This window comes from Argiope bruennichi, chromosome X2, assembly GCF_947563725.1.
Source record: "Argiope bruennichi chromosome X2, qqArgBrue1.1, whole genome shotgun sequence".
Lineage (NCBI taxonomy): Eukaryota > Metazoa > Arthropoda > Arachnida > Araneae > Araneidae > Argiope > Argiope bruennichi.
Genome location: NC_079163.1, coordinates 63,883,061 through 63,897,569, shown reverse-complemented (window position 1 = coordinate 63,897,569; position 14,509 = coordinate 63,883,061). Strand labels below are relative to the sequence as shown.

The window sequence follows — 14,509 nt, the reverse complement described above, 5'->3', positions numbered from 1 at the left end:
CATTTCATGAATATGTTTGCAAAATTAAATAGCTACGATCTTACAAAGTATTAATTAAGAAATAAAATTCTCTAATTTAATTGATTTCTTTTATTGTATAAGTGACATGCTATTAGCCAGCAAGTAAAAATTCTAGATTGTAACAAGGACAGAGACTCTCTACTGGATTAAAAGTTATCAACAACTAATAAAATGTAATGGCACTAAAAATATTTTTTTTCATCACTGAAATTTACATATATACTTACATTACAACAACGAAAAAATTAATATCTGAACCGATAAATGTATGATCAGTAGTATGAGAGCCAAATAAAAAGCTGTCAGGGTCATTCTACGTCAACTTAATATAGGGTATTAACTTCAATATCTCAGATTTCCTTGAAATTTGGCAAATATATACTATCGGTATAGACTTCAGAAAATATGAAATTTTACTGAGCTATGTTAAGTCATTTTTGAACAACATATCTCTAAAGTTCTCATAAATAGGATTAAAAACAGTGAATGACAATTTTTTGAATATTTATAAACTTTCCAAATTGAGTTAGAGGCCTGGAATAGGTGCCATTTTACAGCATTTTTCATGATCTTTGCTATGATATGCCATATTATATAGGTCCAGATAAGAAAAAAAAAAATTAAAATCTAATTTAAAATTTTGATCTAATTTTTTTTTTTTTTCAAAAAGTATATATTTTCAAATTAACTCCATGAATAGTTTGGATTGTTGTAAATCACATGACAAAATATATATTTGGGATGATAAGGGCTTCATTTAAAAATAATAATAATAACTGGGATTTCTTTTCTATTAATTCAACTTTCTATTCACTTTAATCAATACAATAATGCTAATAATGACATTTTTATGAAAATAAAAATGAACACTTATATAAAGATTCCACTAATAAATCTAAAAAAAAAACTTACTATTAAATAATAGGATCTGTTTATCATTTTAATGGTGAAAAATATTCATTTGTTTGGTCTACATCACTGTCAAGAATAATTTAATTTCTTCCAGTAGGAGTTATTCACTTTTGCCAGAGCATTCATATTTGAGACCACAGAATATTAGTCTTTCTTGGATATGAGAAGGATGTAAATGGCCCAGAAGGATGAAGAAAAGTTACCTTTACTTCATTAAACATTGAGAAACAGTGATGTAGCCTGAAATATCTGTTATTTTAAGTTTATCAGAAGATTTTGACACGTCCATTTTGAAAGCTTTTGAATCCAAAGAAAAGTTTTTCACTAATATTTTAAATATAGATATGGGGAAGATGGTACCACTGTGTTCCTTTGATGGACAACACTTGATCAAAGCAATGTTTCAAAAATCACTCTGATCCAACATAGTCTTCTTGAATTGAATATGAAAAGTCTATGTTGGTAATGTTTTGAACATCCATTCAAAATGTTGTAGTGGCATTTGAATTTGATTTTCGTAGGGTTTTTGCAAACTGGCATGATCTGCCAGTCCCTTAGAAAGACCCCTACATTGCAAGGAGCTTTACCATGAGTTGTGGCAAAAAAATGTGCCACTCTCTTTCCATTTTAAAATCTTTTTGGTCAAAGCAGAGATTTAAAAATTTTGTTTTGTTTTTGTATTAGGCAGCAAAATTGTCAGAAAAATAAAATATTTTTTAAAAAAGATTTTCATATTTGGCTGCCAAAAAAGGCAAAAATTTCTTCCAAAGATGTACACAACAACTTTATTGTGCTCTATGGAATCAAAAATAATTATGTAACTGATATGCTGAACTTTCCTCTTCCTATATAAACGAAGGATGGGCTGTGACCTGCTGGTTTGCCCAGTGATACTCTGTGTTTCATCTTGTAGAATTGTTCTGCAATTTTAAGAAAAATCGCATATGGCGATGAGCTCCGATTTTCTTTTTAAGTAGTTAAGGAAAGATCTCTGTTACTTGGCAATGAAATTGTGCTGAACTACATATAAGAAATATTAAATTAAATTCAGGAAAACATATGAGAAATATTAACTGTTTCATCCTACTTGTAGAACCTGAAAGCTTAATAGCATATAATAAGCATATATAAAGTGACTATATAACTGCTAAATCTGTTCTAAATTCTACATCAGGGTCATTCCATTGTGACTAATGTAACGTTGAAAAGATTTTAAAAAGCTATAATATGGCAAAATATTCTTAAATAATCTCTGAGTACACTTTTTATCCTTGCAATTTATGTAACATTAATCAATATAACATATTTAAGCAGAAATTCTTTTAAAAGAAAATAACTTAAACAAATGAAAAGAAATTTTTAACTTTGTGGCTAATGTAGCAATTTAGTTAACATATTAAAAACAGTTTAACTTTAACACTAGGATTTTCTGAATTTTTATAATAAAAAAAATCCATAATTAATAACAGCAATAATTGTTTATTGATATTTTTATTATTTTAATGGTGTGACTAATGTAACAGTTGGATTGCTATACAATGTTTGAGAATGAAGAATTAATATAAAGCAATTTTAATGCAAATGGAGTCCTTCCTTAAATTTTTTATTAAAAGCAGCAATGCCTTTCTTAGTTCTATATGTGATATATAATTGCAAATTTCCACTAGATTCAATAGGTACTGACAAAATGTATTTTTTCTCAAGCATTTGAACATTGTCAACACTTTGTCATTTAAAGCTTAAGTCAGTTTTTTGCAAAATTGTATGAAATTGTCAAATCTTATTTTTCAGATTTCCGAATTTAAATCTTATTCTATTATTCATCCTGCATACTTTTCCTTTGGCCTTTTCCCGGAGAATGATGCAGTGAAGTCCCACTAAAAAAATATTGCATTAGAAAATGGCAGTGATATACTATATAGATTCTTAAAATGTGCTAAAACACCATCTGACTAAATTATTATCTTTTTGAAATTGAAATTCAATTTTTTAAATTTCTTTAATGGTTTATTGACTGAGCATTTTTACAGTAGAAAAAGTGTGTGGCAATCAGATATGTCTGCATAGAGTTTCATTTCAAAGTTTTAATCAGCAGCATATCTGAAATATATTATTGCAGTGTATATTATCACTGGTAATTTTTTATCCATTTTCCAGGGAAGCCATAACTTCATTTTGTTGGTTTATTTCATAGTTGGAAGAAGCAAATCTACATTAATAAATGTCCACATATTAAACTATCTTTTTGCTTTCTTAACTCTTTTGCATGATAAGACATATTATGAATATACTTTAAGACAGTTATTAATTGCAAAATCAGCTCTTTAATGAAATAGTTGAGAATATTTTCTTCTAATTTTCTTTTATTCCACTGATTTATACAAACTTGTCCTACATAAAAATCCTTTTCAGTGAATTTTGTAATTTGCAATGGACAGTTGCTATAATTTGTTTAATTTCATACTATTAGAATTATATTTGTTTGCAAACAACTAAATCACTGAAGTTTTAATATTTTTTCATTTGCACATTTTTAAAAGGGAAGCAAAATTCTCCCAATATGAGCAGTAACAAACTTGCTGATCCAATGGAAGGGGTCCAATTTCAATATTAGGGCAATCAATTTTAAAAAACAGAAATGCATCTTTTAAGTTGTACATTAACAGATTTCCATAAAATTGCTTTTTTATTGCCTTCCATATTTTAAATGGATGTCTTTTTGTGCAGGAAATTGATACATTGATACATCTTCTTGTCTTTTCTCACACTCAGTAGCATCTTTAGGAAGGCAATTCTTCTTCTCAAATTTAGCAGATGAAATAAAGAGTCGTATGTTTGAGGCTAATTTCTTCACAATTGCTTGCTTTTTCCCTGGATTAGAAGACAAAGACGTCTTAACTTCTCTTACTGCTTTACCTAATGCTTGAGGTGATGAATATGCCCTAGAAGTCGGTTGTTGGTCTATAAAAGACTGATTCTCAGTTTTGTTGTTTCAGTTTCCTTTTTTGCACCTTTATTTTACCTTCAAACTATTTGGCTTTCACTTTGTTCAGCATTGCTCTTTTTTTCCTCCTCTCTCTGCTGCATAAGGTTCAGCCATTTTCATTTTTCTTAAAAAGAAGTTTCTTTTTTTTTAATATATTAGCAATACTTTTTTAAATTTTATAGAGAAAATTATTTTAAAAAGTAATAAATAATGTGACAAATATAACAATAATATTTGTTACATTAGTCACAGCTCTAAATCATTAATAAATTTAACCATATTAACAGTTTTAAATTATTCATATAAGTTTAGATAATAAGTTAAGAAAATTTACAAAATCAAAATTCTAGAAGTTCTATTTATAAGTTAATCTGTAAGAAATTTAAGAATTTTGTGGCTAACATTAACAAAGAACAACAAAGCAAAAAGTTGCTGAGAAAAATACAATTATCTTAAAATATTCGTTTTTTTTTTTTTTTTTTTTTTTTTTTCTTTCTTTCTTTCTTTTTGACATGCAATGCAGTTAGATGTACAATCTTCAAATAAATCTATTCATTGAACAGAAAAAATGAAAATAACTTTATAAAAAATGTTGTGAACCAAGAATAAAAAAAAAAAAAATAGGCTTAAAAGCGTTCAAATAAAAGTTCCGTTCTTTCTCAAATAAAATTCAACTCGGCCACTATTGGAAAAATTCTATTGTCAAATTTTGAAACTAGAGATTGCACTGAAAAAAATATGCTTCACAATTACAGTGAAATTTTATTTTGGTGTAAAAAGTAATTATTTTCATGGAATAACCCATCACTGTCCAAGGTTTTTTTTCTCGAGTGTCGGATTGACTACTTCAATGTTTTGATCACTTAGGGATTGTGTATTTTTTAATACAGTAATTTTCTTCCTACATTTAATCGCAGAGCAAACGATTACTTGGGAATATAATTCAGGCATCTATGCTATGATTCTTCAACTTTTTCTTGTTTCTAACAAAGTCATTTGTTTTCTTTAATGGATTACAGCACTGAATTCTCAATGTATTAGTTTCCACATTTGACTGCTGAGAGCTAAATTATTAATAACTTGTTAAAAAACTAAACAGTAACATTCAGCATGAAAAATTATTTTTACATTATCATAATCAATTTTAAATTACTTTAAAACTTCTAATAATATTTTCACTTACTAAAATATTATCAGTATTAATTTTAAATAATAAGTAATTTCGAAATCCTGACACACTGACTTATTGCACACAACCCAACTCAAATTATATCCACTCAGGAATAGCTACACTTACTGTATGATATTCTGTTACAAATAACAGTAAAACCAGCAAATTGCAAACAGATTATAATGAGCTAAAACAGGTTGGAACCTATTTCAACCAGTTTAAACTAAGCTGATACAAACATGGAAGGAAGTTTTTATACACTGATATTAAATTTATATTTAGTTATTTTTCCCACTATCTAATTAAAACAATTTATATATTATAAATTATATATCATTAAAATAATTATTTTTATTAATTTAATAATTTTAATATTTAAATTTAATGATTAAATTTAATTCAAATCATTATTTCATGAAAAGGAGATCCAGTTTTCATCTTTTTTAACAGTGAAGCCATTATCATACCAAATTTAGATTTTGAACTGCGATTTATAATAATTCAAACAATTCATAGAATTATTGAAATTCTAAAATATGTACTTTTATATATAAAAGTATAATTAATATACATATATTTTAAAATATGTACTGTAAAAACTGAAATTTAATTTTGAGGAATTGTTTCTTATCTAAACATATACAGTGTTTCGTTTCATAAGAAAGAGCATGCAAAATGTTGTAAAATAGCACCTACCCAAGCTATGAATGCAATTTTTGCAGCTATTTAAATAAATGGTGTTTCCTATTTTAAAATTCATTTCTGAGAACTTAAGAGCTCTGTATTTTATAAACAATTTGACAAATCCAAGTACAATTTCATATTTTACCAAGTCTATATTAATAGTACAGCTGTGCTAAATTTCAAGAAAATCTGAGATGATGAGGATAAAAATGGTCTTTTTCTGCGTTTCGGTCAACAATTCGAAATTTATAAAACTACTCTTGGATACATCATTCAAGAGGCATTAAAGAAAATTTAATGCAATACAAAAATTACTCAAAGAAATGAGCTGAAATTTTCATTATGCATATAAAATGGCCTTGTCCATTGATTTTTGCTGAAATTTAGGTGTGTTGCCATTTAAAAATTTTAAATTTTTATTTTGAAAATTTATAATGCATATTTAAAAAAAAAATTTAATAATAAAGATATAAACAAAATATGTAAAACAATTTAGACTTCTTTAACAAAAACAAATTTCAGGTCATTTCAAATTCAGGTTTTTTTATTTTAACATTAGAAGGCCAAAATTTTGTACACTCATAATATCAAAACACAAAAACCTAGACTAATTAAATTTCGTTTCCAGGAATAAATTTTGATGCAGATTTCAAATTTGATGATAAAATAGGGATTGTGATTGGAAATTTTTAAGTTTGCTTTAATTTTAATATATAAACAGCCCCTTATGAAAAGCCTTATTAAAAAAACTTTAAGAGTATATTAATTCTTTTCAAATGATACACTTTTTTTTTACAACTGTATAATGATACTAAAATAAAGATTGGGGGTGCTTTTTTCCCCCACAACAGCACAGCAAATTTAATAAAAAATCTCAGTCTACATAAAACATTTAATAATAAGATATTGGCTTCATATCAATAATACTATATTAACATTTTGTTTACAGAATGTAATTATGCATAATAAAGTTCAAATAAAAAATTTTGTACATAAATAATATGCAACTTGTTTGTACTGAAATAAAAAATTTCAATATAATATCAAAGAGGATTCCTTCTACAATCCAGTCATTTCCTATAAGGGCATTTCATGACTTGTGTTTTGTGGGATCTGTGATAATTTTAATTTTTTATTGTCAAAAATAATGTCTGACAAAAACTAATATCATGTAAAAAAAATTTTGCAACAGGCCATGAGATAATTTTATCACATTTATTTAGTTATTGCACAAATAAATGATGTTTACTGATTTCACTTTCTGGAAGAAACACAATTAAATGATTAATCACTGAATACAAATGAGACATTTTCCATTTCATAAATGAAGTTATGCAAGTTCATTTCATAAATGAAGAATGTAAATGAAGTTATAATACACATTTCATTAAGTTTAATAAAAGCATTTAAGTTTTTGAACAGGTATTTTCACATGAGAAATAAATATTTTTTGAAAAGCACTACACTTAAACATTCTTTTGAGTAAAATTAAAATCAATTTTTACAATAAAATAACAGAATATAAATTATTGTTGCAATTACTTTACTTGGTCTATCATAACTAGCCAAAGCCACGAGTTACTGATTCATGTTAAATAAAATGTGTACCATCTTCAGTTAGTCAAAATGACCCTGAGAATGTAGGAAAAAGTCTGATTCAGTTTCTATAAATGGGAACAAGTTGCCTTCCCACTAAACTTTCTAAGAAGAAATGGACCACATTTCTTCTTATCTGAGAGAAAATTTTCCAACAACCAGCTTAATCGTAAGAAACAATTAAAAGACACAACTCAGGCTTGGAACCAAAAATGATAATAGCCAAGCTTCACAAAACGATGAATCAAGCCAAAAATAAACACAGAGAAATATAAAGAGTATGATTAATTGAACAATACAATAAATATACACAAAAATTTCTCGGGATATTAAAAATATTGAAGAATTGCTGCATAAAACAAAACTAGTATACCACAAGAATGAAAAAATTTGGTTTGAAAAATGAAATCTGCATTTCTGGGAGAATGTGTCATGTTTGATCTAATAGCTAAAGCATGTAGCAGTCAATATTTTTGAATAATGCTGTTTAACAGCACAATCTAAGAATAAAACTATCTCCAGTTGATATTTCCCAGTCATGTAATATTTTAACATCCTAAAGCACAAGCTACAAAATCGCTCTGCATCAATGAAATAAATAAGGTAAAAATATATTTTCTCAATTATTAAAGCTCACAAAAATTAAATTGTATCACAAAAAAAAATGAAAAATTTTCTGAGAAAAACTTATAAGAGAGTAAAGTACTTTCATTCTCCTTTTCAGTGAAGTTGCTTTCTAACAACATATCTATGTTATCTCCAGAAATATGAAAGTTTGAATGCACAATTTGCAACAATACCAATAATAAAATAGATTTACTTTCATAAACTGATATATTTGAAAATAATAAAAACACTTTTTTTTTTTTTTTTTTTCAATTGGATGTGCTAATAACCATGCAATGGGGTCAATTCATGTGTCGTAAAAGTCACATGTCATGTACTTCTTTCACATGGCATTTAAGTTTCCTCAGCATCGCTTTCTTCGATCAGTCTGCCATTAACGTTCTCTGCCAAGTATGAAGCGGATTTTTTGTTCACATTTTAAGTTATAATTTTTTAGTTATTTTCTTTCCTCTTATTATGTGTTAACAGAGGAAATACTGGTGTGCCGATGGATGCATGCTTTAATGCAATACACAAGAGTGACTGTCATGATAAAATGTTTTCTTATTTTCCTTTCAACAATCCAGACTTGGGTTGATAGCTTTGGTATAGATTATTTCAAGCCTTCAAAGTTGGTGATATGCTCTGATCATTTTCAACAATTCATTCAGTGTATGTATCCATGTATTAAATATAGTTGTTCCAGTAATTTGTTAGGAAAACTCTTTGAAGAAAAGGAAATCGATAAGCGATTTGCCGCCAAAAACAATAAAACAAAATCGTGAGTACATTTCTAATTTACTTTATTCACATTTGATGAAATTTCTGATAATTTTGAATATGCTTAGAAGGTTTTTAAATGTTTACATGAATATTACATTGCATTTTTCTACAAATTCTTATCTAATTTTAATTAATGTAAGTAAACAAACTCCTGTTGCAAAAATAACAACTGCTATAATGCTAAACTTAGGTGGAAGTGAATATTGCTAGTTTTCTAATTACATTTCCAGATTTGTGATGAATTCAAAGTGAATTTATATCAAACAACTTTTCTATTGTTAAAAATGAAATGTCAATAGTTTATTGTATTTAAACTGAAATTGACTGTTATCATAATATCCTGTTATAACACTGTACACCTCAGTGATTTCTGTTTTAATAAATAAAAGTCTTTTCATTAAAAATCAATTTCCATATCAGCATTTATTATATAATTTTTATTCCCAACTTCATTGCTACATGCATGTTTCACTTTTTTTCTTCTATTTCTTTAACATACCAATTTTGAATTATCAAATTCTGTGAAAGCAAAGAAGTGTTTCTTTCAACTCCTCTTTATATCCTATTTAACCTCTCTCTCTCTCTCTGCATATTTATATATCATGACCTTATTTTTGTTTATTAAATTTACTGTATTGTATGTTTTTGTTTTATTTTAAGATATTCATCCAATGTAATTTTTATCAATGTAACTTTAGCATTTAAAAAAATTTCATAAATGTTATGCTTTAAAAATATATTGTTCAACATTATGTTTTTATTAGTGATAAAAAAAACTGTTCTTTAGTATCTAGGATGTTTCTGTTGAATAAAATTGATTTCGTCATTTATATTGACATTCTTGTCATACTGCATTTAAATTATAAAAGCACGATTTTGTTTGTTTTCCTTTAATGATTTCTACAAATTAAAATGAAATTATTTATTCATAAGTTGCATAGATTTAAAAAAGGTATCCATACCTTTTATATATCATAATTTGAAATTGTAAACATAACTTATTCAATATATACTAATTTGATTTTCATGTTCTTTCCTCTGAACAAACTGAAAACATCAAAGTCTCAATATTTATAAAAGTAATTACATAAGAAAGAAAATATAATAATTTTATTAGTAAGCTTTAAAATATTAACTTATCTAAGAGTAATAATTATTTTTAAAAAGAACTAACAGGGAAGAACTATATTCATAAGATTCAATATTCAATAATATTTAAATAATATGTAAAAAAGGACATACGTAATTTTTCAAAAACACTGCCAAAGTCATTTGTCAAAATGTATCCTTCGGATAAAAAAAGGGGGGGAAAGGATATGGGAGAGGAAAGAATAAAGTGGCACCAAACGAATTAAAAAGCAATGTTAATTAATTATGCAAAATAACAATAATTCCATTGAAAATACTTATAAAAATTTTAATATAAGAAATAAAATTATATAACTACGAAAATTTGGAGAAAATAATTTAAAATAATATCTTTCTTTCTTTTTTTTTTTTTTTTTTTATCAGAAGTTTTTAATAATTGATCGGCTAGCGTAATATTTACAAAACAATGGTTTTGTCAACGTTAATGGCAGACATCAGGACATGCGCAGAACAGTTGAAAATTGAACAGAAGTGGTTTGTTTGGTACCCGGCACACGACGATGAATTGACCCTATTGAAAGCCATTATATGCTAAATAACCAAATATAATACTGATATTCTGAAAAAAATATGTCACTCAGAAACAATAAATACAGTTCTAAAGCATTTTAGCCCTAAAAGGGATACTGCAAAAAGTGCAAGTAGGTACAAAGGATGTCCATAGTTAGAGGACATAATCTATGGCTATATCAACAAGTAAGCCCTACAATGAGCAATTAAAATTAAATAACATATTGACTTACAGACCAAATGATAGTTAATAGGGTTGTTATGCACAAGTCAATTTCAGCTGGCATGGAAGACAAAAATGTTTAAGAAAAATTCTCTAATGGTAATGTATATGCAAATGGGCTATAGAATGCAAAGTCACAGTTCAAATTGAAGAAAGCAATCGTATCTTTAACTCATAATAAATTAATTTGTGCACAAATCAATATTTATTCATAAATTGTTAATTTCTCAATAAGTTTTTATTATTTATGAAGTGAAAAGGCTTATTTAGATTAGGAAATGCAGAAAAGTCTATAAAATTACTAATAAACTACAAATTTAAGAAGTTTTGCTTCAAACTATCCAGAGCTCATTTTAACAGACAACTAGAATGTGAAAATTTTAACTCTTACAGGCATACAAAATAAATGCATTCATAATAAATATTATATTAATACAGTCCAATATGTAAATTTTCGATTTGATTTTGAAATAATGTATAGAAAAAAAAGAGCTATTTTCTTTACAAATTTTACGAAAGAAGATAATTTAATTTGTTTCAGAAGAAAACAGTCAAAGCATAAATTTTATACATAATCAACAAAGAATAATATTTATTTCACAATTCATTAATCCAATTATTTGTAAGTTTTTATATGTTCTCACAATTGAGATAACCTTAATATGACCTTAAACACCTCAAAAGATTTAAAAGTATGCATTTAAGTTAATTTCGATCAAGAAAAAAAGAACTTATTTTATTTGACAATGCAGGTTTGTTAGGACTTTCCTTTTATTTATTCTGCAAAGTCTTGGGGAATCACAAATAAAAATTGAATTACAAACCATATTATATATATCAAAAGGAAATATTAATGTATGTTAATATGTTAGGAAGTGTTATTTAGCCTATAATACATTAGAGGCTAAATAACCTTACCTAACAAGAGATACATTCCTAAAACAAATAATTTAAAATAGAAACTAAAAAGACAGGACTAATAAAGTCTGAAAAAAGTAAAGAAATCATTGAAATGGTTCTTTAAAAAATTAACATTTATTTCTACGTCAGTTGATATATATACCAACTAATTTTATCAAACATGGTAAGTGGAAGATAAAATTTTAAGTATTAGAGAACAAATAACAAGCTAAATCATGCACTTGAACAAATGTTAAAATACATGTTCTCACTTAATGTAAAAAGGTTTATCAGTAATATCTTCATAAATTCAAAAGATATTCGAGAAGCATCTACGAGATCCCATGACTTCATAAGCACCGAGATACCATTCTAATTTTAAGAGAATCTTTCCATGCTATAAATGCGAGATCTGAATATTCTTCCACTTAAAGAATCTTTAGTTTAAAGAAAAAAACAATTACAGCATCCATTATCAAATATTGCAAAGGTTGTAGAATTAAGGTTGTAGATTGATATAAATTTATTTAGAATATCTTCGAACAGAGACAAATTATTTTTTAAATCCCAATTCATGATGATCTATTAAGGCAAATTTACTTTCAAAATGAATGTTACAAAGTTTCAAAATTACTTTCTAAATAGCTAAAGATTCTCAACAGCTAAAGATTCTTATTTTGACAATTTGCTATTTTTCTAAATTTCTGTAGCTATAAAAGTTTGAAAGTAATTGCGGGTTTGGCTTGAATTATTCTATGGTCTAAGTCATTTTTAGCTATTTTACTCTGTTGATTATTAAATATTATAAATAAAGTAAATAAAGAAGCACATGTTTAAATTGAACTTATTAGAATATAAAATTTCAGTTTTTCCGGGAAGAAATGGCTTTCTTTCCTAAGAAGTACAAAAAAAACCCCTCATTTTTTAAGATGAGACATTATTTTAAATACAAGGTATTTCCCTTTGGAAAAAGAAAAGTAAAAAATTACAAATGAACATACATTCCCAATATAAAGAACATAAAATGTAATTATTGACCCCATTAATATTAAACAATATAAAATTAGAAACATGCCAAATTGAAGTAATAACATTCCTTTTCAGCATGCTATGAACTTTTTTAAGCATAGAATATTTTTTTTTAAATTATCTAATAATTTCATATAATTTTAATACATAAACTCGAGACAAATAATTTGTGGTTATTCTTTTAATTAAAATAATCCCTTTTCAATATATTTATCAAAACAATTCTTATAATGTCTAATAGAAAAGTTTCCTAAAAGTTTTCAGATACTAGTAAATACACTTAATTAAATTATTAAATTAATAATAAAAATTAAATAGATTCCATTAAATTTCTATAAATGAATATTTGGAAATTTGAGCCAAAACATTAATTACTGAATGTATAAGCCAGTAATTAATACGGATCTTTAAAAAAAAATCAAATAACTGCATAAAAAAAGAGAAACCAAAATATTTATTTTCTTTTTTTTAAAAGGAGCTTGCATGCAATCATAAATATTCACACCTGATAAACATATGATCAAAATGAATCATAGAAATAGGCAAGTGAATATGTAATGTTTTTATTTTTACAGCATAGGCAGAGAAAGTCATTATTTTGAAGTCAAGGTAATTAGAATGCAATAATTTGTATTCAAAAACAAAGGAATATATTTTAATATACAATTGAATTTTCAGCAATAAAATTAAGCAAAAGATTGATATATTTTGGCAGAAAATAATATATAATTATACCAAGTCATCAGCAACGATTGTAAAAGAAGCTATTAAATACTTGAAAGTAATACATTAATTTCAGAGAAAGTAGCTATAAAGAATATCAGATAACACAAACATTTTTACACTGTGAGAAAATCACTATGCAAATCACAATAGCTAAAAGTAAAATCGAAATGAGTGGATAGTGTCATGTCAATTTTTTGAAGAAATAAAATAAGAGAAACAATAATCAAAACAAGACAAACTACTTACCAGATTTCAACTATTCACTAACCTTACTAGTAACATTCTAAACTATGAAGATGTTAGCTCATAAGAGTAAATAAAAATGTTGAAACTGAATACACAGTATTTCGCTCCATTCAGAACAAACTAGCAAATTGCAAGATGCCTATAGAAGCATCCTCAATGCTTCAGACACAAAAATGAAGTAAATCGGATTCAAAAGTCAGGTGATTCATGAAATTCTTTAAGACTCTTTGGTAAGCATTAGATAAAACACTTATCCTAATGTGAGAAACAATTAGAACGGTATTTTATCCCACAATACTAACATGTAACATCGAACTACACTCCGTCGATGTTTTTATTTTTATTGGTATTCGGAAGGGGATATGTGCAAAAAATTAAACAGCTACTTTACCCATTTCATTTCATTTCTGTTTGCCGGCCGGTACCCAATAGTGCATAGAAGTCGGCCACAACAAATCCTTTCGATACTGCTTCGTTCTGTGGTTGCGGGGTGGTCGGCTGTACACAAGAAGGTACCCAATAGTGCGGCGGTTTCGATGAGTTACATTTTATATTTTACTCTTCAAATTCCGTATGTGCAGTATAAAGTAAAATCATTCTTGTGCACTACTCTGGATTTTAGAATGCCAAATAAAACGAGATATCTTGAAGGAATTTCTTTCCAAGACAATTTTTTGATCACCGATGTAGATATACATGGTTCAAATTATGTTTCACATTATATGATCCAAACATGGAAGAGAAATTCTTAGTTTCAAAATACTAATATTTATTATAATTAACCAGTACAAATGGAGTTTTTCATATTCTATATGCAATTATATTATCATCGACGAATTTAATTGCTATCGGCTAATTATTTATGAATTATGAATTACTGTGTTAAAGAAAAATGCACGTTCAAGTCCTAATTAGCATAGAAATATCGTCAAACGACAAAAGAAGACCTAAGGATATTTGAATGCTG

At 26.5% G+C, this 14,509-nt stretch overlaps 1 protein-coding gene across 2 annotated transcripts in view; it reads right to left on the bottom strand.

Annotated features, from left to right (window-relative positions):
- LOC129960052 (FERM, ARHGEF and pleckstrin domain-containing protein 1-like) overlaps nt 1-13,877 on the bottom strand; it is a 147,775-nt gene extending 133,898 nt beyond the window's left edge. For both annotated transcript variants that reach the window (XM_056073099.1, XM_056073100.1), the window contains exon 1: nt 13,543-13,877. The gene's annotated coding sequence lies outside the window, so the exon portion shown is untranslated. The remainder of the gene's footprint in view (nt 1-13,542) is intronic.
- Nucleotides 13,878-14,509: the final 632 nt, after the last annotated feature.